Raw genomic sequence first — 25,481 nt, forward strand, 5'->3', positions numbered from 1 at the left:
TTAAAGGGAAATTTTGGAATTATTAAAAAAATGAACCGCAAGGGCCCTCTAAAAACGAAACGAGTTTAGAACCAAATTTTTCTGTAGTTACCCAAGCCTAGTAGCCGCTAGTTTGCATCCATCTAAGAGTTTAGGAACCACACATATTCTGGTCATTTTCTGTTTATTGCCATACCCTCTGCCTGCCTGCATCAGTTAACCTGACTTTATTTACCTTCTGTTTTATATCATGCAGTTCTCTTTCTCTCTCAGAGGCTGTCATGGTGAGATCTTACAAAGCCTTTATGATTTGATCCTGGACTCATCGCTGAGCCTGGAACCCCAGGTCTCGGCGGTGGCCGGGACAGCTTATGCACAATTAAAACTTGTGCACCAGTTGCGCCCATACCTTGGGAAGTCTGATCTGGCCACAGTGGTCCACGCTCTTGTTACATCCCAAATAGACTACTGCAATGCACTCTATGTGGGGTTGCCCTTGAAGACTGTTTGGAAACTTCAACTGGTCCAGCAAGCAGCAGCCAGACTACTCACCGGAGCATCATACAGGGAGCACACCACCCCCCTGCTGTGTCAGCTCCACTGGCTGCCGGTTCAGTTCCGAGCACAATTCAAGGTGCTGGTTTTGACCTACAAAACCCTGTACGGTTCCGGTCCAGTGTATCTGTCCGAACGTATCTCCCTCTATGTCCCAGAACGTATCTCCCTCTATGTCCCAGAGATCATCTGGGGAGGCCCTGCTCTCGACCCCACCGCTATGACAAGTGAGGTTGGTGGGGACGAGGAGCAGGGCCTTCTCGGTGGTGGCCCCTCACCTGTGGAACTCACTCCCGGGAGAAATTAGGGCATCAACATCTCTCCTCTCATTCAGGAGGAAAGTAAAGACATAGTTGTGGGGCCAGACCTTTGGGCAATCTGACAACTAGATAAGAACAATCAAACGACTAGGACTGACAGGACTGACAATGTAGAATTGGAATTTGGACTATGAGATAGCGAACGCTGACCATATATGAGGAGTAATTGGGTTTGTATTGTTTTTATTGGTTTTATTGGTTTTAGGGTTGTAATGCAGGAATCGTTGTTCAACTGTTAACTGTTTAATTGATGTTATTTTGTTTTACTACTGTTATGTGATGCTGGCATCTAATTGTGCCTTTGTAAGCTGCCCCGAGTCCCCTTCGGGGTGAGAAGGGCAGGGTAGAAGAAACCGAAATAAATAAATAAATAAATAAATAAATAAATGTGTAAACAAGGACGTTTTTACAAAGGACACCAAGTCTGCTTTACTTCTCTGTGACACCCTGTGGTTGGATGATGTTGGTGGTGTGGTAATGGTTCTTGCTCACCCTCTGCTTGAAAATACTGCATATTCTGCCTGTGAGATATACTATTTATTTATTTATGTATTTATTTTGGAAGTCTTCTCGACTTCCAAAGAGGGACTCAGGCCAGTTCACAACAAAAGATTCATAGACAATAGTATAAAAACATCACAACTTCATAATACACTAATCCATAAAATACATTAAAATACAATCATATAATTACATAAGGCCAGGTCGTCAGAATGAAATCACAATTCATCACCATCCATCAGTGTGGTCAAGAGTTATTGACTCAATCATCAAATGCCATATTCCAAAGCCAAGATTTCACCAGCTTTCTAAAAGTCAGGAGAGAAGGGGCAGATCTAATCTCCAATGGGAGAGAGTTCCAGAGCTGAGGGGCCACCACCGAGAAAGCCCTGCCCCTGAGAGGAGATATGATAGCCATGTATAAATATGTGGGAGGAAGCCACAGGGAGGAGGGAGCAAACTTGTTTTCTGCTTCCCTGGAGACTAGGACGCCTAACAATGGCTTCAAACTACAAGAAAGGAGATTCCATCTGAACATTAGGAAGAACTTCCTGACTGTGAGAGCCGTTCAGCAGTGGAACTCTCTGCCTCGGAGTGTGGTGGAGGCTCTTTCTTTGGAAGCTTTTAAGCAGAGGCTGGATGGCCATCTGTCAGGGGTACTTTGAATGCAATATTCCTGCTTCTAGGCAGGGGGTTGGACTGGATGACCCATGAAGTCTCTTCCAACTCTAAGATTCTAAAAATAATCCTACATTTTTGAGCTCATTTGGAAAGAAATCATTTACAAAGATTTGCAGGAAGCCAGACCTCCTACCTTTTACACCTGCGCATAGTGTTTTCTTGTTATCAACAATTACCTCATTTCCCTATAACAGTCATTTCCTTCATCAGACATTTTTTCTTATTTAGTAAAGGTGCCTCCAAATAATGCAGTAACATGAAATGTACAGGAGATGTCATTATATATCCAAACAGATAGTTTGGGGGGCATGAATGATATTTCAAGAGAAACCTTCACTTCCATTCAATAATACTGCGAAGGAAACAAGTCATTTCATATAAATGGTATATAAAAGAAATTGTACTCTGAGCGTGAGAAGAGCAGCCAGCCTCAGCTCTACTCTTTCTGGGCTCCATTGAAAATCCATCCCTCCCAACTCAAACTGCCATGGCTCTGGCTTCAGGAAACAAGACACAGCTTCATGTTTCTTGAGTGCCAAGAAGGGAAAGCCAGCAGCCAGCTTCCAATGACCATATTCCTCTTCCTCAAGGATTCTGCTTACCTCTCCGAACGCATCTCCACCTATGAACCGACGAGGACGTTAAGATCGTCCGGGGAGGCCCTGCTCTCGATCCCGCCTGCATCGCAGGCGCGGCTGGCGGGGATGAGGGACAGGGCCTTCTCGGTGGTGGCCCCTCGGCTATGGAATGCCCTACCCGTAGACATCAGGCAGGCCCCTTTGTTGCTGGAGTTCCGGAGGAAGGTCAAGACGTGGCTCTATGAACAGGCGTTTGGTCAACATGGCAATTGAACTCATGAAGACGGTATAAATGAACAAGGAATGGTAGAAGGATTACGAGAACGGAATCTGATTTTTACTGAGGCGTTGATGACTATGTTGTGTTGTTGTGTCGTTTGTATTGTCCGTTGTGTATACTGTGTTTTTAACTAATTGTTATTGTAATAAATTGCATTGTAAACCGCATTGAGTCGCCGAATTAGGCTGAAAAATGCGGTATAAAAATAAAGCAAATAAATAAATAAATAAATATTATTCCACTTATATCGTCTGCATATGCCCTGGCCTTATATTCCTGTTTGCCAATTTTTACTCCTTTGATCTTTTCATCTTCTTTAATACTCTTCGGTAAAATTTCCAAAGACATTATGAAAATTAGGGGGGAGATAGGACATCCTTGCCTAGAGCCTTTACCAATAGTTAATTCCTCCGAAATTTGTCCATTTATTTGAATTCTTGCCTTTTGATTTTTGTAAATTCTTTCAATGGCATTAATACATTGAAATCCTAGGTCCATTTCTCTCATCAAAATTCAAAAAAAATCCCAATTCAGGTTGTCAAAGGCCTTTTCCATATCCAAGGCGAGGAAGGCCACCTCTTTCTGAGGATTTGCTTCATAATATTCGATCATATCAATTACGATTCTCAGAATTTTGGAAGTATGGCCTTAATGATCTGCACCCGAATCTTTCCTGGTATTGATGTCAGGCTGACTGGAGAGTAATTGTTTGGGTCCTTTTTTCCCTTTCTTAAAGATAGGGACAATATTTGCCCTCCACCAGTCTCCTAGGCTTCTCCTGTTCTCCAAGAATTCTCAGATTATTGTCAGTGGTTCTGAAATTGCTTCTTCCATTTTCGTCAATACTCTTGGATGTAGTTTATCTGACCCTGGAGACTTAAGAAACTCCCATCCATCATTAACTCTCTTTTCTTTCAGTATTCCTGTTGATGGAATCATGTTCAATGTTTCCTTAAAATTTCTGAATTCAGCTGTTTGACTTCTCTTACTTTCCCCCTTCCTTTGTATCACAAAGTCTAGGAGCACATGGTCACTCCCACCTAAGGATCCCACCACTTCCACTCCATTGACTAGATCCTGAGTGTTTGTTAGGATCGGATCCAGAATAGGTGATCCTCTTATTGTCTCTTCTACCTTCTTGATAATATAATTTTCTGCAAGGCAAGTGACGGATTTGTTGGCAATGTTTGTTTTCCAACAAATATAGAGTAGTTGAAATCCTCCATTACAACTATATCTATTCTTTCTGCATGTTTGGTCATCGGGTCAAGGAAGGCTTCATCCAGTTCTTCTGTCTGGCTTGGAGTTCTGTAGTAGACCCCCACAGCTGCATCTTTTTAGTCCTTGTTCTCTTAATTGTTATCCAGATACTCTCAACCTGATTTCTGGGATTGAAGTCTTGAATCTCTTCACAAGTGTAAATATGTTTTGACCTATAATTCTACTCCACCTTCTTTCCTGTTTGGTCTATTTCTCTGAAATAGGTTTTACCTCTCAATTGCCACATTCCAATTATAGGACTTATCCGACTAGGTTTCAGTTATGCCCAGAGGCGGCCCTAGGTGATTTTCAACGTTAAGCAAACAGTATTTTGGCGCAGCCCCCCCCTCCCCGCCCCCCAATCACTGATATATATTTTCTGTTCGTCGTGGGAGTTCTGTGTGCCATATTTGGTTCAATTCCATCACTGGTGGAGTTCAGAATGCTCTTTGATTGTAGGTGAACTATACATCTCAGTAACTACAACTCACATATGTCAAGGTCTATTTTCCTCCAAGAGTGCCTCAAGAGCGCCCCTGGGCAAAATCAACTATACTGCATATGCTTACTTTGCATAATGGGTTGAGCCACCCCTGGCTATGCCTGTTATATTGTAACTTTTTTGTCATGCAAAGAGTTCCAGCTCATCTTGTTTATTAGTGCATTAGTGCAAAGACTTCTAAGCCCATGGGACATTCCCCTTAGCTGTTTATTTGAGATTATTGCCCCCTCGTTGCTTGGTAGTTATTCAACCCTCTCTTTAGCCCTTTATCTTTTCACTCCGGGCCTTGATAAACTACTGTTCCCAAGGATGTCACTCTCCCCCACACAACTTAGTTTAAATTCTGCCTGATCAGGATTGCCAGTCTCTGAGTAAAAATATTCCTTCCTACTTCTGTGAGGTGCAACCCATCCTGTGCCAGCAGGCCATCTTCCTGGAAGAGCAGGCCCTGAACCATTTACTTTAAAGCATTAATTTATGTATGAATGGTCTTGCATCTGCAGCAGTGCTAGATTGAGATAGCGGTGGCAATGACTACCTACCCCCATATTAGTGTCACTTACTACCATGGATGATTTAATTTAATTTAATTCCAATGTTATATAATTCCTTCTTGTGCTGAACATAGTATGCATTTATATTGGTTTACACATGGACGGCATTCCCAGACTGTAAGACATTTTGTTAGGCCACATTTTCTAACCTTTTTTTTTCAAAAATTATTTTTATTTATCGTGTCATCCACAACCAGAACATTGTATTACATTTCTAACAGAACAAAACAAACAAACAGATTTAAAAAAACACAAATTTTGCAAACTTGGTAGCTGATTAAATGTCCTTTGACCAGTATCTGGCCACTTGGAGTGCCTCTGGTGTTGCCACAAGAAGGTCCTCCATCGTGCATGTGGCAGGGCTCAGGTTGCATTGCAGCAGGTGGTCAGTGGTTTGCTCTTCTCCACACTCGCATGTCGTGGATTCCACTTTGTAGCCCCATTTCTCAAGGTTGGCTCTGCATCTCGTGGTGCCAGAGTGCAGTCTGTTCAGCACCTTCCAAGTCGCCCAGTCTTCTGTGTGCCCAGGGGGGAGTCTCTCATCTGGTATCACCCACGGATTGAAGTTCTGGGTTTGAGCCTGCCACTTTTGGACTCTCGCTTGCTGAGGTGTTCCAGCGAGTGTCTCTGTAGATCTAAGAAAACTATATCTTGATTTAAGTTGTTGACGTGCTGGCTGATACCCAAACAAGGGATGAGCTGGAGATGTCTCTGCCTTGGTCCTTTCACTATTGGCTGCAACTTCCCGGCGGATGTCAGGTGGTGCAATACCGTCTAAGCAGTGTAATTTCTCCAGTGGTGTAGGGCGCAGACACCCTGTGATAATGCGGCATGTCTCATTAAGAGCCACATCCACTGTTTTAGTGTGGTGAGATGTGTTCCACACTGGGCATGCGTACTCAGCAGCAGAGTAGCATAGCGCAAGGGCAGATGTCTTCACTGTATCTGGTTGTGATCCCCAGGTTGTGCTAGTCAGCTTTCGTATGATATTGTTTCTAGCACCCACATTTTGTTTGATGTTCAGGCAGTGCTTCTTGTAGGTCAGAGAACAGTCCAGAGTGACTCCCAGGTATTTGGGTGCGCTGCAATGCTCCAGTGAGATTCCTTCCGAGGTAATCCTCAGAGCTTGGGATGTATGCCTGTTCTTAAGGTGAAAGGCACATGTCTGTGTTTTAGATGGATTAGGGATCAGTTGGTTTTCCCTGTAATAGGCAGTTAAATATTTAACATTCATCAAGTGCTTCATGCAATCAGGAGCATTTATCTCAAAGTTTTACTGGTATCCTCTTAACTTTCAGATATTGGTGCCACCTTGAAATGAGAAAACAACAACTTGAAAACCCTTCAAGCGTGTTTCCTATGAGACATTAAATCTTTTATCTTCATGTTAGTGTCGGCATTGATTACTTAAAGAGTTTGACGCTGTCTCATCTTCAAATTACATTTTCCTTTCGGACAGAAATTAAAAGTGAGTTTCTGAGATGTATTAAAGAGGTGGAATGCAATGACAGAGTCCCTAGCAGTGTCATTATGTTTATATTATTTTGTGTTCTCATTACAATCACTGTCAAAATAATAGGTTCGGTTTTGTGTTATGTTCTCATTACAACCTTGAATGAGGCATCAGAATTATAATGTCTTATATATTCAAAGAATTATAGTGATACGTTGCACAGTTTTGACCTTTCCAGCATTTTGCAAATGGCATCTCTCTCACTTATCCCTACTTCTGTGTTTTCAACTCCTCTTTTCTCAGCTTTTCCTTCTTAATTGGTGGGGAAGGAGAAATGGCCTGCCAATTAAAACATGGTATTTGGTAAAGATCAATCTATTACATTGCAATCCGGGTTATATCGCCTTTCAATAATTTTGCTTTGCTTTAGGAACATTTGTCACAACAACTAAAGTAATATTGATGGACTAATTTTAGTACATAATTATAAAACAGAAGCATGCCATCTTACCAAAGATGACTAACAAATACCCTTTAAAAATGGCACTGTTCAGTGCATTAGACATATGATGTCATATGTTGTTCTTAATCAGAGGTGAAGTGAAAGCCCTTCATTGATTTCTTCCATCCTAAATAATGAATTCAGAGTACAGTACATGCTTACTATCCATGGGGTATAGAATCCTTAACTTTTAGTGGCAAAAGGAAACTGGATGATAGAGAACCCTATTTAAACCCTATTTAAACCCTATGATTTCTGCAAGAAATTATAGAATTATAGAGGACCTAGAAAATTTCTAGAGAGGTGTCTTCCTCATAAATTTCCTAGATCTTCCATGGCAACTCTATGGTAACTTCTGGAGGGAGCCTAGGCTACAATTGCATTGAAAAACTAGAAAATTCCCAGAGAAGAAATATTGTTTAAGATGTGAGTAAATGAAACCATGGTACCTGTCTCAGAAGTACAGGATTTATACCGTACATGAATATCTGCCCAATGGTTGAGTTTTCCAGTCAGATATCCTTCACAATCCCCATTCAGTGACCTTATGGTTTTCCTAGAGATGTGGGCTAACATTCTGCCTTGGATTTACATCATTATAAATTGCCTTGCATGTGCATAGGGTTGAACTGAGTAGTTTCTTGACGCCCATATTTAAGCAAGAATTGCCATGGCTTTATAATGTCTGTGAATCAGTTTGTGCAATGACAACCAGTGAAGTGGCTGTTATGCCATTACTGATGTGCAATGGGCACCGAAACACATGGAGATGCTGTCTTGATGTGTATCAGGACACTGACTAGGAAGTTCTGGAATATGTCAGATACACCTGATGGTAAAGTGCCCAATGTGCATAGAATCATAGAGTCATAGACTTGTAAGAGACCTCATGGGCCATCCAGTCCAACCCCCTGCTAAGAAGCAGGAATATTGCATTCAAAGGACCCCTGACAGATGGCCATACAGCCTCTGTTTAAAAGCTTCCAAAGAAGAAGCCTTCACCACACTCCAGGGCAGAGAGTTCCACTGCTGAACAGCTCTCACAGTCAGGAAGTTCTTCCTCATGTTCAGATGGAACATTACAAGTTCTTAAGACTTCATTAGATGGTCTTTGGGCTCTGTTTCCATGCACTTAGGAAAGAGAGCCCCATGGGAGCCACACAGAAGCCATCACATGACTTAAGGGCACTTCCGATGGGATTCCATAGCATTCCATTTCCTAAGTGCATGAAAGCAGAGGCTGAAGAGCATCTTCAGAAGCCAGTTGTTACTCAACTGGAGAAAGCCAGGGAAAGCAAATACAGAAAGAATGTGGGATGGCTGGTTATAATATAAAGATGGGTTATTTAAGTGTAAATCCCACAAGCTGTACCACTACTTATAAATGGAATGTGGCCTATTCAGTTAAAAATCAAAAGCTGTAATAAGCTGGAACTATCTTCTGGCTGAAAAACCTTTTAAAAGAACACTGGCTACCAACACAAATTAAAAGTAATGTTAAGCCCTTGGCTTGAGTTTAGGTATCTTTAGGCTAGAATGTGCTGGGTTTGCATTCAGGCTGTGTGCTCTGAGGTAATAATGAAGAGATTACTTTAAAAAATATACGCTGCCACCATTAGACTTTGTCTTCTTTAAATTGCTTGGAAACTTCTCACACACAGAGGCACACTGAGGCAGTGATTGTGAATAAAGAACTATGTTGTTTATTTGAGAGAACTTGAACAAAACAGGCATTACGCTTAGCTGTTTCAATGTTGAATAAATCATATGGTTTCTTTAAGCAGTTCAAAACTTAGTTGCACATAACACTCCTCTCTCCCTCCAGAAATTACTGACAGGATTCCTCTGCCCAGCAATCCCAAACTCCTCACAGACAGTCCTTTTCTGGATCTGTCTCTCCACTTCACCAGCTATCCTTCCCAGTAGCTGAAAAGCTTCTCACTAACTATCTCTGCTGGCTAACTGACCAACTTCAGGCTTCCCTAACTTGTCTCTTCTTCACATCAAACTCTAACTCTTTCCTCTTTGACACCCAGACTCAATCTGAGCTGTCCGATTTTAAAAAACATCCCCTTAAAGACATTTTTTCTTTTCTCAAGTTAAGCTCCGCCCATTCTCTCCCAGCCAATCACTAACTCCCCTCATTTCCCTCCAAGCTGCTCCTAAGCATGCCTCCTCCAGGAAATGAGATTCTAAGATGGATGCCTCCAGGCACCCTTCTAAAATGGCTGCCGAACATCCTGGGCCCACTTCTCTGAGCTTACTCTGACCTTACAGGTAGGGAATTCATCATACCGGTCATCCCAGAAGATGGGTAAAATGGTAGGGAATTAAGAAAGATGATTCCCTTTGCTTTTTCCCACTTTTCCCGTTTCCCCCGCTTCATCTGATGACATCCTAGGTTCATATTTTTTCCAGCTCCAGCTTTTCCGATTAACATTTCTGCTAGGCCTCTGAGCCTCCCATCTAATTTCCTTAGGATACTCAGCTTAAGAAACATGTTCCAGGCATCAGTGCACAAACAGACATAGCTTTGTTGGCTGGCTTCAAATCTTTAAACTGTTTATCCAAAAAATGAAATAATATTTATCACAGAAAATTATCTAAGTATGAACCTCACAAAGGGAGAGATAAGATCTTTTACCAAAGCTAGATTTGAGGAACTTAATTTTATATTAAGAACAGGATCGTTCACTTATCTTGAAAGAACCTGAACCTGTATCTGTGGTGCTCCAGCTAAGGAGAACATCACAGGAGCTATGTTTTTCAACAAATATGAAGCAATGTTTACCAGAGAAAACAAGCACCAAAACATTCAGTGCATTCAAGATGGGTTCTCCACAAGTCTGAGGTGATACTCTTTATTGTCACAAAGAGGAAGATGAACCATATATAAGATTGCTAGGACAGATCTAGGACAGCTGTTAAGTAGTCGACCACAATATATTTATGTACAATCTCAGCAGCTTGACAAAAGAGGTTACTTCTTACATTTCAGGGATCTGCCATACAATGCATACTATTTAAAAGGAAAGCTTTTTGCTAAGCTTTATAATTACTCCAGCTAGAGTCTTTCATGACACAACTCCTCAACCTGTGACACAAAGAAGTAAAGCTTCACACATGGTTAATTATGCGCTTGAGAACAACAGCTCTAGACTGACAAACGCAGAGTTTTTATTTTCTCAATGTGTGCCAGAATCAATTCAAACATATAAACCAATGAACCTCATCTGTTTTAAACCACTTTAGATGAAGTGCCCATTAGTAAGCAATAACTATGGCTCTCTGGTTTTAATAATAAGTGGGGGAACTAAAATATAATATAATGATGCTCTGATTTGATGGAAAACCTAAATAAAACAGAAAAAGTTTTTTTTATATCCCTACCTGGAGTAAGGCTCAAACCTGAAGGTGTCTTCTGTACATTTAATGATGGTGTAACATGCATATAATAAGTAATATCTGATTAAATTTCTTTTTTCTAGACAACCATTAAAGGTAAATAAACTCTCCCTAGTTTTCAGTCTGATCTTATTTTATTTTTATTTATTTATTACAGTTACTTTTACCCCGCCCTTCTCAACCACCTAGGGGGACTCAGGGCGGCTTACAAAAAAAAGGCACGATTTGATGCCTACAGAGTACAAATATGTATAAAAACAACAATCAGCATTTATCACAAAAATAAACATTAACAAACCGCAATAATTAAAAACTAATCACAAGCTCAGTGCGCGTTATTCAGTGTTCCTTAATTCCATTCCGTATATCAATTCTTTTCCATCGCCACGTCCTTTTTTCATCTTCCTGGTAGTCCGAAAGCCTGATCCCAGATCCACGTCTTCAACTTTTTCCTGAATGAAAGGAGGGATGACGCTGGGAGTGAGTTCCACAGGTGAGGGATGACCACCGAGAAGGCCCTGCTCCTCGTCGCCGCCAATCTCACTTGTGATACAGGCGGGGTCGTGAACAAGGCCTCCTCAGAGGATCTCAAATTCCGAGGTGGGACGTAGTGGGAGATCCATTCGGACAGATACACTGGGCCGGAACCATATAGGGTTTTGTAGGTTAAGACCAGCACTTTGAATTGTGCTCGGAATTGGATCGGCAACCAGTGGAGCTGACATAACAGGGGGGTGGTGTGCTCCCTGTATGACGCTTCTGTTAATACTCTGGCTGCCTCCCGCTGGACTAGTTGGAGTTTCTGAACAGTCTTCAAAGGCAACCCCACGTAGAGTGCGTTGCAGTAATCCAGTCGGGATGTAACAAGAGCATGGACCACCATGGCCAGATCTGACCTCCCAAGGTACGGGCGCAGCTGATGCACAAGTTTTAATTGTGCAAAAGCTCTCCCGGCCACCGTCAAGACCTGGCGTTCCAGGCTCAGCGACGAGTCCAGGATCTGGAGATTAAAGGTAAATAAACTCTCCCTAGTTTTCAGTCTAATCTGGAGATTTCAGGGTTGTTCCATCTCCCAGGAGCCTGATTTGCCTTACTTTACAGTTGCTTGAGATTGCTCCCTCTTGCATTTTCTCCCAGGGCTGCTGCATCTTTGCTAGAGCCCTGAAAGTTAACAGTATCAGAGTCTGCGAAGCCAGTCTGCAGGCCTCCTTTTCAGCTATTGGTTCGGAAAGGTATCTCTTTGTGTCCAGGGACTGCCTTTTCTCCCAGGGAAGAGATCTCCATTTTGGAATCTCCCCTGCCTTTTTAGTTTAGAGGAAAGACTTCAGACGTGCTGATGGTTAGGCAGGTAGCTCTGGGATAACCATTGCAAAAACTATACATTATATATTGTGTCTTGTATATTGTATATTAAGATATTAAGCTATACATTATATATTGAGTATTAAGCAGTAGTAATTTTATTGATTAGCCCTTAGGCCATATCACAATAAGAAACAGAACAACAAGGCCTGACAAGACCTGATCACACTCCACGTAGAAAGTTAAAATAAGACACTTATAATAATACAGTAAATACATATGATAAGACATGATAAAACTGATAAACTGATCAAGCTGAGTATATACATCATATTTCATTATCACCCCTACAATTTACCCCAATCAGCCCTACATATGTGCTTCTCAGATATATTGTTTTGCTTAAGTACAGAGCTGTTTTATACGTTATTTTTGGGTCTTGGCCACACATAAAATATGTTATTCTGATGTGAGAATCCCAATACATTGTCCGTTTGATATATGGACCAAAGTGGAATTCTCTCACCTTTTGATACAATTTTCAATCAAACAATATGTGTGCTATATCCTCAATTTCAGGTGCCCCGCAGATACAACTGCGTTCATTATAAGGGATGCTATACATTATATATTGTATTAAGCTATACATTATATATTGTGTATTGTATTTTAAGCTATATTAAGTTAATATAGATAGTATATTGTGTATTGAGCTATACTGAGATATTATAGATAGATAAGCTTAATTGAGAAGATTGAGTTATATAATTATAGAGAGAGAGTTTTCACTGCTTTGTCTCCAGAACTAACCTTAAGATAGGGAAAAAAACCCTGCTTTTTTCTAACCATAACAGCTTAGGGTTAGGGTGTAAAGATTCCAGGATCTTATCTGCCATCTAGGGAAAAGGTTATTTCAGTAACTGAAGGAAAGAAAGAATATCTCTGTGGTTTCATCTATTGACAGTTTGTTTGCAACTGTGATGAACTGTGCCAAGTCTGCAAGGACTTTGTATAAATAATAGGGCTGAGTAACCACGGAAAAATTTGCTTCTAAACTCGATTCGTTTTTAGGGGGTTTTTGCGTTTCGTTTTTTAAAAGAATTCCGAAATTTTCCTTTAAAAAAGTTCAAAATAATATGAAATTTCGTAAAATTATGAAACAATTACGAAACGATTTCGAAACAATTACGAATCGATTTGTTAATGGCGGACGCGATTGCGCAATATGCTAAAAAACCCTCCAAATGGGACAGGGGGAACTTCTGAAGCTTCCCTCTCCCTCTGTTGTTGACTGTTGGTGTGATAATTTATTTTTTATCACTGATAAAAGAAACAACAACCCTAAAACTTGCACCAGACATACGGAAATAATTACGAAACAATTACGAAACTATTTCGAAACAATTACGAGACCATTACAAAACAATTACGAAATAAATTGAAAAAAATCATTTCAATTTTTAATTACTCCTGCATGGCTCAATATCGGATAGTAAGCTAATTTAAATACGAATTAATAACGAATTACGAAATTAACGAACGAAACCACCCAACCCTAATAAATAAATATCCTTTTTTGATGTTTAAAACCAGTAATAGCCTCAGTTGCTGAGTATCTCAAGCTTCTCAAGAAAGACACCCGCAGTTCGCTCAGACATAGAGAGGAGCACGTTGCAGTTTTATTTTTTATAGCATCTGGGTGGACGGCACAAGGTAGTGAAAAGAACTATTTATATAGGCTAAAGCCAGCACTTTGAATTGTGCTCAATAGCAGACTGGCACAAAACCCACGTAGACTAATTTTACTCATACTGTACTTCTTTCTTATTTAAAATAATGAAGCAGTCAGGAATTGCTGGGGGGAAAGACATATATGATTGTTTTCTAGCCATTATCAATGCCAGTATATATTTTATCACTTTTAGAAAATGAGTTTTAGGTTACAATTAAGCTGCGCATTGTAAATCTCTCTCTCTTTCTCTCTCTTTCTCACACACACACAAACTGTACCAATGCACAACAAATATTCACATCTCAACATTATTTCAAAATGTTACATTCCATATTTTCGGAGGCTTAATTTCTCTGCTATGCTTTTGCTTATCAGAAAGCAATGAAAGCATTAATTACTTTGTACTTTGGTAGGTTCCGAATGCATGCAGAATTTAACTATTTCCCCAGAAGCAAATGAAATCCACATTTATTATGTTACATAAAAGTTACAGACTGATTTAGAATAATTAACTCAAAAGCTGCCTTATTAAGGGTTCCACTTATTTAAACGGTGCATAAAATTCATTTCAGAAATTTAATTCTTACACAGCTCAGGCAAAATGAGAGTCAGAAGGAGATGAGAAACTAACGTAAATCCTTACTTGTCTTTCAGATAATTTTTGCCACTTCATTTGATTAATCCAATCTACAGATATTATGAAAGTGAGTGTATGTATGGATTTTGAGGGTGCCTTGGACTGCCAGAAGATCCAACCAGTCCATACTTCAGGAAATAAAGCCCGACTGCTCATTGGAGGGAAGGATATTAGAGGCCAAGATGAAGTATTTTGGCCATATCATGAGAAGACAGGAAAGCTTAGAGAAGACAATGATGCTGGGGAAAATGGAAGGAAAAAGGAAGAGGGGCCGACCAAGGGCAAGATGGATGGATGGCATAATTGAAGTGACTGGATTGATTCTGAAGGAGCTGGGGGTGGTGACAGCTGACAGGGACCTTAGGTGTGGGCTGGTCCATGAGGTCACAAATGACTGAACGAATGAACAACAACATGTATGGATTGCTTTGAGTTTTTTGGGCTGTATAGCCATGTTCCAGCAGCATTCTCTCCTAACGTTTTGTCTGCATCTGTGGCTGTTGTATGTATGCTTGTGGGCAATTCCCACTTCCAGAGAACCCTGTGCCCCCCCCCCCCACCCCCAATGATGAATCTGGACCAAACTTGGCACACAGACCTTTCATGACAAACAGAAAATACTTGAGTGGCAAGGGGGAAAATTGACCCTGGATTTTAGTAGTTATAGTTCACCCACATCCAGAAAGCACTGTGAACCCAACCAACCAACAATGGACCTGGACCAAACTTGGAACTAATACCAACATGTCCAACTTTAAATACTTGGGAGGGGGGTTGACCCACAGTTATGGGAGCTGTAGTTCACCCTCCTCCATAGAGCATTCTGAACCCAACCAACAATGGCTCTGGACCACACTTGACAGACACACCCAACATGGCTACCTGGTGGGGTTGAGAGGGAATTGACCCAAGATGTTGGGAGTTCACCCACATCCAGATATCACAGTGAAGTCTTTTGACAAAAGATCTGAACCAAACCTGGCACACCTACCCAACATGACCAACTTTGCAGCCTGGCAGATATTTGGGGAAAAGTCACCCACGATGTTGAGAGTTGTAGTTCACACATAATCAAAGGACACTGTCAACCCAGTCAATGATGGACCTGGACCAAAACGTTGCACACATACCCAACATGATCAACTTTCATTACTGGTGGGTTTTGGAGGAGATTGACGCTCACTGTTAAGTTTTGTAGTTCACCTACATCTTATTCAATTTCTCCATACAATACATAATATGGTCCCTGCCAATATGACATTTCTTATGTTTACTTAAAATATGTTTTCTGAGGTGAGTATGATAAGATCCTTAGTTTTAAAGTATGTTAAAAGATGCTTGTTTATTCAAACCTTCCTTATTCAGTCCAAACTTACATCTATCTCATTAATTACATAATGTTTATAGGCTATTTGCTTATTTTTTTTTATTTTTTTTTTAGTGATGTATATCCCTGTACTAACCTACAGATGTGAGAGCTGGACCTTAGGGAAGGCTGAGCGAAGGAAGATAGATGCTTTTGAACTGTGGTGCTGGAGGAAAGTTCTGAGAGTGCCTTGGACTGCGAGAAGATCCAACCAGTCCATCCTCCAGGAAATAAAGCCCGACTGCTCACTGGAGGGAAGGATACTAGAGACAAAGTTGAAGTACTTTGGCCATATCATGAGGAGACAGCAAAGCTTAGAGAAGACAATTATGCTGGGGAAAGTGGAAGGTAAAAGGAAGAGGGGCCGACCAAGGGCAAGATGGATGGATGGCATCCTTGAAGTGACTGGACTGACCTTGAAGGAGCTGGGGGTGGTGATGGCCGACAGGGAGTTCTGGCGTGGGCTGGTCCATGAGGTCACGAAGAGTCAGAGACAACTGAACGAATGAACAACAACATATCACTTATATAATTTTGGATATAAAAGTGTCTAAATACATATAAACAATTAAACAATTAATGATTACACATCCTTGACCAGGCTATGATAGATTTTGGCTGTAGCATTAATACTCAGTGCAATATTCAGTCCTATGACGTGTGCCTAACTCTGCCTAGGAGTATCGAGTTGTTCATCATCCTTTGTTTATTTCAGCATGAAAAAATAGCCAAGGAAAGAGAACCTATATTGCAAAATGTAATGTAATTATAGAGTGACTTAAATTACAAATTGATGTTGACAGTATTCACATGACTGAGCATGACTTAAATGAAAAATCAACTAGGCTGTTGAAGGTTAAACTACTATGATTTTCTTTAATGTAGGTTCTACTCTATATTTATTTTTATGTACCAACGCAGCATATTAAATGCTGACCCCTATGTAGTTGGAGTAAAAACCTATAGGCGCTGTATGTAGTTAGTTGTCACAGCAATATTTTGACACTGCAGGATATCTTAGTCTGTTTGTCTTCTCAACTGTGTATTATTAATTAATATCTTGCTGCCTAATTAGATTTCCCCCTTCTCATTGGAATTTGATCTCTCAAGCACACTGTCACGTGTATGGTGTTCCAAAGAAGCAGAACATCTGGTAGCATATTAAATTGCATAGGGAAGTCAACTTTCCAGGGAAGCTTTGCACATTCAGTGTGACTGCTACACATTTTATAAGATATCAGAATTTCTGTCAGACAGACAATTTTCATATAACCAAAAATGTGGATAAATGCATCTGTTCACCTTGAAGGTTAATGAGAAATAATAATAAAAATCATCATCATCATTATCATCATCATCATTGTAGGTGACAGCAGGATTTATTAATTTATTTTATTTATTATTCAATTTATATGCCGCCACCCCCCTAGGGCTTGGAGTGGCTTACAAGAAACAAACTCGAATCTAACACAATTTAAAACAACGTACCTGCAAGGATGCTAGCCCAATTGTAATGGTTGTACACCAATTGTACAGGGCTGCCACCAATTATAAAGTCTGCACGCACCAGTTGTACTATTGTGCTAATTGCGAAGGTGCTGCAATTACAACAACAGACAGGGTATAGGGCTTTTAACTTTAAAGAACCCACACACTGTCACTAATTGTATAGACTGTTCTTCAATTCTGCCACCGAATATATAGGTGTGATGATTAGTGATGTAATTCAGGTAACTGCCACCAACGTGAAGTATTGCCGATGAGAGCTGGCTCCCCAGACGCAGATAAATGGAGATGACACGGTCTTCAAACAAAAGTTAATAAGTTTATTTTGTACAAAGCGTATGGTTGCAGGCTGGTAGTTAACTTGGAATAACTTAGAGAACTTTGAATGTAACTTGGTTTGCAATACAGTTCACACTTCTGGATGATACAACTTGTTACTGACTTTTACTGTGGAGAGGTACTTTATTAACAATGTTTCCTGAGGTGAATAGCCTTCTGATTTGATCCTTTCTTGAATCAAACCCCAGATCCCTAGTTCTTTCCTAACTAGTGATCTAAACAAGCTTCTCTTAGCCCTCTCCGACTAATGAAACTAATTAGGTTTCCCCCTTCAGCCTTCCTAGACTGAAGAAACCTCTGGCTGTTCACACCCACTGCTTCTCCTCTCTCCACTCTCAACTGCTCACTCCCTCTCCAAACCCCCAACTGAACTGCTTCATTTCAAAATGCAGCTAACATTCTCTTGCTAGGCTCTGCCCACTTCTCCTCTCTGAGCTAGCCTGTCTGGTTTCCTTGGCAACGCCCGTTGGATACAACTAGTTGGCTCTAGCTTCAGCTACTGTTACCAAAACAAATATATTCTAACTGTTAAACATTTACACAGTTTCAATAACTTCTGTACAGTACCAAAGATCGAAAGCCTGTCGAAACAAATATGTCTTACAAGCCCTGCGGAAAGCTGATAAATCCCGCAAGGCATGGACTTCTGGTGGCAGAGTGTTCCAGAGCGATGGTGCCACTGCTGTAAAGGCTCTGCATCTAGTTGCTGTTAGATGCAAGGTTTTAAAACTGAGAACTTCCAATAAATCTTGGTCCTCGGAGCGGAGAGATCTCTGGGGTTGGTGAGGTGGATTGAAGAGAAATAACTGGAAAAGCTGACACGATATGAGGATTTAAAGATCGAACTGCAAAGACTGTGGCAGCAGCCAGTAAAGTTGGCCCCGTGATGATCGGCACACTGGGTGCAGTGCCTAAAGACCTTGGCCTACACTTAAACACAATTGGCACTGACAAAATTACCATCTGCCAGCTGCAGAAGGCCACCTTACTGGAATCTGCACGCATTATTCGCCAGTACATCACACAGTCCTAGACACTTGGGAAGTGTCCAACGTGGGATCCCATACAACAACCAGCAGAGTGATCTTGTTTGCTGTGGACTCATCTTGTTGTGTTTCAAATAATAATAATAATAATAATAATAATAATAATAATAATAATAATAATACTTTATTTGTATTCTGCCCTATCACCCCAAGGGGACTCAGGGTGGATTCCAGCATGTTGTTGTTTATTTGTTCAGTCACTTCCGACTCTTTGTGACCTCCTGACCAGCTCAGGCCAGAGCTCCCTGTCATCTGTCGCCAACCAGAGCTCCTTCAAAGTCAAGCCAGTCACTTCAAGGATATCATCCTTTTATGATCAAAATTTAATAAACATTAAAAAAAAAGGATACCATCCATCCATCCATCTTGCCCTTGGTCAGCTCCTCTTTTTCCTTCCATTTTCCCCAGCATCATTGTCTTCTCTAAGTTTTCCTGTCTTCTCATTATGTATCCAAAATACTTCATCTTTGCCTCTAATATTCTTCCCTCCAATGAGCAGTCGGGCTTTATTTTCTGAGGTATGGACTGGTTGGATCTTCTCGCTGTCCAAGGCACTCTCAGAACTTTCCTCCAACACCGCAGTTCAAAAGCATCTATCTTCCTTCACTCAGTCTTCCTTATGGTCCAGCTCTCACACCCGTAGGTGACTATGTGGAATACCATTGCTTTAACTATGTGGATCTTCATTGCCAGTGTGATGTCTCTACTCTTCACTTTTTTATCGAGATTGGTCATTACTCTCCTCCCAACAAGTAAACATCTGATTTCTTGGCTGCAGTCTGCATCTGCAGTAATCTTCACACCTAGAAATACGGAAAGAAAGTCTGTCACTGCCTCCACATTTTCTCCCTCTATTTGCCAGTTATCCATCAGTCTGATTAGCATAATCTTGGTTTTTTGATGTTTAACTGCAACCCAGCTTTTGCACTTTTTTCTTTCACCTTGGTTAGAAGGCTCCTCAGCTCCTCTTCACTTTCAGCCACCAAAGTGCTATCATCTGCATATCTAAGATTGTTAAGGATTCCAGCAAACATTCAAGGCCTAGAAATTCCAAATTCCCTTTTAGTATGACACTTTTATTAAACTCCCCAAAAGGTGAAAATATGTATATAACTTTCTGAGATCTCCGGAACACTTCGTCAGGATATATTAGAAGAAGATGCTGAAGAACTAATTTAATTTATCAAGGCTAGAAACATTGGACTACAAGATGTTATTCTTTTCACATCTTGCCTTTGCCAAATTTAGTCCAGAAGCAGATGCTGCAAAAAGAACATTAAGGAACCATCCATGTGGATATTTTTAGTTGAATAATGAGGAAAGTATGCAAATAGTTGGTTCATATTTACTCTTAACTTTATACATGCATTTTAGATGTACGTATGGAAACTTTGAGATAGTGGAGACTAAATTAATGACGAGCTAAAATAGGCACAGAAAGACTTGCAACACAGCATGAGTCAAAGTAAAGTCCATCTACATATTTATACCCCGCCCTTCTCCCCGCAAAGGGGGACTCAGGGCTGCCTAACAAAAATTAAAATAACAATTAAAACAATTAATTAAGACACATCCATTAAAACTGAAATCCAAAAACCAGTCCAAGTCAATTCATTGTCATAAGTTGTGTGATCTTCTTCCACTTGCTGCTCACTGATCAAACACTTGGTCCCATAACCAGGTCTTGATTTTCCTTCTAAAAGTCAAGAAGGAGGTGGCCAATCTGATATCTCTAGGGAGGACATTCCATAGGTGGGGGGCCACTGCTGAGAAGGCCCTGTCTCTCGTCCCCATCAACCTTGTTTGCGATAGTGGTGGGATCGAGAGCAGGGTTTCTCCTGAAGTTCTTAAACATAGAGCTGATTTCAGTGGAAATGTTAAGCACTGAAATGTGTACAAAGGCCTGTTACAGACTTTCACACTCAAAACTGCAACTGACCATTGTTAGTTGGGGCACAAGCAGGGCCGTAGCCAAAAAAAAATTTCGGGAGGGGTTGAAATTTTCGGGGGGGGGGGTTGAAAATTTCGCGGGGGGGGGTTGAAACCTGCCTCCTAGCTCACACTGAAACAAAGAGCACAGCGGGGGGCAGAGCAGCCTTCAATAGTCTGCAGCTCCGCCCCTGTCAACCACCTCCACCAAGTCTGGCCTCCTTAATGAGAACATTCAACACACACACCCCACAATGACAGTAATAATAATAATAATAATAATAATAATAATAATAATAATAATCCTTTATTTGTACCCCCCTACCATCTCCCGGAGGACTCGGTGTGGCTTACAAGAGGCCGAGCCCAAATACAACAGTAAAAACAATAACAATACAGCAAAATAACTCAAAAAGGCAATAACATTAACAACACACCATGACGCAATTAAAATCTGTGGCAGGGCCAAATGAAATAATTAAAATTAAAAAGTGCATGACCAGGTGAAAAGGGTAGGTGTTTGGAGGGGGATGGGCATGCAGTTATCCTGGCTGGGGCTTGCCTGATGTCCTTAGGGAGAGAGTTCCAGAGTCGAGGGGCCACCACCGAGAAAGCACCATCCCTTGTCCGCGGCAATTGCAGTTGTGATGCAGGTGGGATAGTGAGTAGGGCCTCTCCAGATGAACAAAGAGATCGTGTGGGTTTGTACACAGAGATGCGGTCACGCAGGTAGGCGGGTCCCAAACAGTGTGAATAAATTGTCAATATTTGCCTGGGATAGTGCTTGCAGTTCTGGAGGGACTCTTAATTTTTTGCGTCTCATAGACTTAGCATGGGGATTGGGTTAACCAGTTAAAATTCATGAGTAAACCAGGTTTTTTTAAAAAATCTGAAACATTTTGGGGGGGGGGGGTTGAACCCCTAACCCCCCCCCCCACCTCGCTATAGGCCTGGACACAAGGGTCTTTTATCCTGTCCTTGCACTCCTGTTCCTAAACATTCTTCTCTTGCAGACAGCCTTAGGAGGACTGCTGCTGCAGAATCTAATCCATGGCAAGGGACAGAAGGAAATTGAGACCATGAAGATGCAGCTGCTCTGGGCTCTTGAGGAAAGAAGAGTACAACCTCATTTTCCTGCCCCACGGCCAAGCTGAGTCCAACAGCTACCTCCTCCTAGAAGCATAGGATCATAGAGTTGGAAGAGACCACAAGGGCCATCCAATCCAACCCTCTGCCATACAGGAACATACAATCAAAGCACCCCATTGGAAGAGACCACAAGGACCATCCATATTCACCTTACTAACTGACTTACTTACTCAGGTGATCCCTCGTTGTCCGAGTAAGATTGTCCTCCGAGTTCGGTTTCCTGGTTGTGGGTCGATAGATGACTGTGGAACCCTATTCTTGACCTGCATGTTTTCCACAGTGAGGGTATCGGTTTTCAGGTGGAAGGCGGCCCTGGTCAGGGTTGGTTTGACATGCCTTCCTCTTGACATGTTTCCCTCTTTCGCCCTCCATTCGTGGCTCTTCAAATTCTACACAGCTGACCTCCAGCTAGAGCCCTCAAGGGCCAGGGATTCCCAGTTCTCGGTGTCAATGCCACAGTTTTTAAAGTTGGCTTTGAGACTATCTTTAAATCTCTTTTCCTGTCTTCCAACATTCTGTTTTCCATTCTTGAGTTCGGAGTAGAGCAACTGCTTTGGGAGATGGTAGTTGGGCATTCGGACAACATAGCCGGTCCAGTGGAGTTGATGGCGGAGGACCATCACTTCAATGCTAGTGATCTTTGCTTAAAAACTTCCAGAGGAGACTCCACCACATTCCAAGGCAGCATATTCCACTGTTGAACAGTTATTACCATCAGAAAGTTCTTCCCAATGGAACCCTTTCCCCTCAAATTTGAATTCATTGTTCTGTGCGCTAATCTCTATAGCTACAAAGAACAAGTTTTTCCCCTCCTCCATGTGACCTCCTTTCAAATATTTGAAAATTGTTATTTTGTCCTCTCTCTGTCTTCTTTTCTCCGTGCTAAATGTATTCAACTCCCTAAGCTGCTCCTCACAGGACATGGTTTCTGAACTCTTGATCACTTTGATCATTCTTTTCTGGACATAATCCACCTTGTCCATATCTTTCTTGAATTGTGGTACCCAGAACTAGATGCAGTATTCCAAGTGAGATCTGACCAAAACAAAATACAGTGAGACTATAACTTGGGCACTGACAGCTACTGGGGAAGGGAAGGAGGCACGACATTCAAATGCAAAAGCTTGATCTTCATATCCATCCCTTGGTCTATCCTGCTCATTACTGTTTACCATCACTCAGTGGCATCAGCTTCTCAGGGTTTCTAATTGAATCAGTGATGGGAAAATATGCCAATCTTTTCTCAACATTCTCCTTTTTTTACTTTTCACATCCAGAGTTCGTTTCATCCCATATAGAAGAGAACTTGCTTGTTGATGATGCTTTCTCCAAAATAGACTTAAATTATTGCTTGTTTAATGTATTGTCGAAGGCTTTCATGGCCGGAATCACTGGGTTGTTGTAGGTTTTTCCGGGCTATATGGCCATGTTCTGGAGGCAATTTTTCTCCTGACGTTTCACCTGCATCTATGACAAGCTTCCTCAGAGGTAGTGAGGTTTGTTGGAAGTAGGAAAAATGGGTTTATATATCTGTGGAGTGACCAGGGTGAGACAAAGGACTCTCGTCTGCTGGGGCTAGGTGTGAATGTTTCAGCTGATCACCTTGATTAGCATTCAATGGCTTGGAAGTGCCTGGGGGGAATCTTTTGTTGAGAGTGATTTTATGTGCCTGTTTGTTTCCTCTCTGTTGTTTTGCTGTTGTAATTTTTGAGTTTTTTAATACTGGTAGCCAGATTTTGTTCATTTTCATGGTTTCTTCCTTTCTGTTGAAATTGTCCACATGCTTGTGGATTTCAATGGCTTCTCTGTGTAGTCTGACATGGTGGTTGTGAGAGTGGTCCAGCACTTCTGTGTTCTCAAATAGTATGCTGTGTCCAGGTTGGTTCATCAGGTGCTCTGCTATGGCTGATTTCTCTGGTTGAAGTAGTTTGCAGTGCCTTTCATGTTCCTTGATGCGTGTCTGGGCGCTGCGTTTGGTGGTCCCTATGTAGACTTGTCCACAGCTGCATGGTAGATGGTAGACTCCTGCAGAGGTGAGAGGATCCCTCTTGTCCTTTGCTGAATGTAGCATTTGTTGGATTTTCTTGGTGGATCTGTAAGTGGTTTGTATGTTGTGTTTCCTCATCAGTTTCCCTATGCGGTCAGTGGTTCCCTTGATGTATGGCAAGAACATTTTTCCTCTGGGTGGATCTTCATCTTTACTTTATTGCTTGTTTGCATCTCTCCAACACAGAAAGGACCATTTTAGATTTGTTTGCCATATAAGAATTAACAATAAGGAATTTTGCAAAAATAAAAAGTGGTAACTAATCCTCAAGTACAAACATTGAAGAACACATGGGCAATCAAGGCCAGGCATTGAAAAGCATCAGAGATCAATAAAAGTTCTGCGTGTTTTCTCCCATGATCATTTTTTTAAATCTCATATTCTTTTGAATTCAGATATAATTAAATTTCTGAGTTGGGGAAATTCTTATTTTAAAAGTTGTTCTGAATCAATGTTCCCAATCCTAGACAGCTATCTTTCTCAGTCCTACTTGGCCATGGCTGGAATTGAATTGCCATCTGTTTTTGCATGTAAAGTATGTATCCTACCTATAAACTACAACATTTTGTGTATTGGAATAAAAAGCAATTATCTTCAGCTAAATTATATCAATAATCCCTTTCAGTAGCTTGTACTACAATGTAGATAAAAAGGAAAGGACATTTATATAGGGTGGAAAAAAATGTCAGGTAACAGATGAACATGCCTTCTCTGCGCTAGCTGATTAAATATATGCTCATTCAAACACATAGCATCTGACCTTACAACAACCATTCTTGTAAATGTTACAGAGCTCCTGCTATTGTTTCAATTAAATAAAAATTAATGCTCAGAAAATATCACAAAAGGGTAATCTAATATTTGATCGTTAATAAGCCTATGCAAAAGATATTTACACAAGCAGAAATGGTCAATTCTAGTGTTTTATTCTGCTTTTCCTAACCCTTGCTACCTCATACCCAAACTCACCATTTCATTTTCCCATAAGGAACTTCATGTTTTTCTCTCTCTAATAATTCAGAGAGGCTTTCACAGTTTCAAGCTTCTTTTTTCTATGAGTAAAAGAAATTATACCTAAAGGGAAGGGCCATAGAAAACCCTGGATTATCTTTGGAAGTTAACTGTTGCTAGGGGCTTTTCAGAAATAGGTTGTCCACAATTCCTTTGTGGGTTATGCCTTGGAATCATTGTGCTTCCTTGCCCCCCTGCTCAATTTAAACACAACCTCCAACTTCCCTGGTGCGATGAGGTGTTCAGAGTGGACAAAAAAAGCACACGCTGCTGTCGTGTGACAGGAGAGTAGAGGGAGATTTATTGTTTATTTCTCTGAATTCTGCCACCAACTGGTATAGTGGAGGCCAATTGTTATATGTAATCTATGGTAACTGCCACCAACGTGAGATATGAGGTATTACTGTGAGATATGGCAATACAGACACAGAATGGATGGAGATGAGATTGTCTCCAACAAAAGATAACTGGTTTATTGAGTACAAAGCGTGTGGTTACAAGTTGAAACTTAATTTATAGAACTTTGAATAATACTTGGTTAGTTAAACATTTCACTCTTCCAGGTTACACAGTATCTCACTGAGGTGAAGCTCTTATTACTAAACAATGTTTCAGTACAGGAATATCTTCCCTATTTGATCTTTCCTTGATCAAATAAATTAACAAGCTTATTATTTAGCCTTTCCCTTGACTAAAGAAAACTGGCTATGTTTCTCCTTTCAACCTCCTTAGACTGCGAAACCTCCAGTAGTTATTCAGGCTTCCCAAAGCCACAATTCTTTGCTTCACACTTCACTCCCACTCTACCCTTCACTTCTACTCTTTCACTCCTCTCAGATACAAAATC

Source organism: Anolis sagrei, chromosome 8 (genome assembly GCF_037176765.1).
Source record: "Anolis sagrei isolate rAnoSag1 chromosome 8, rAnoSag1.mat, whole genome shotgun sequence".
Lineage (NCBI taxonomy): Eukaryota > Metazoa > Chordata > Lepidosauria > Squamata > Dactyloidae > Anolis > Anolis sagrei.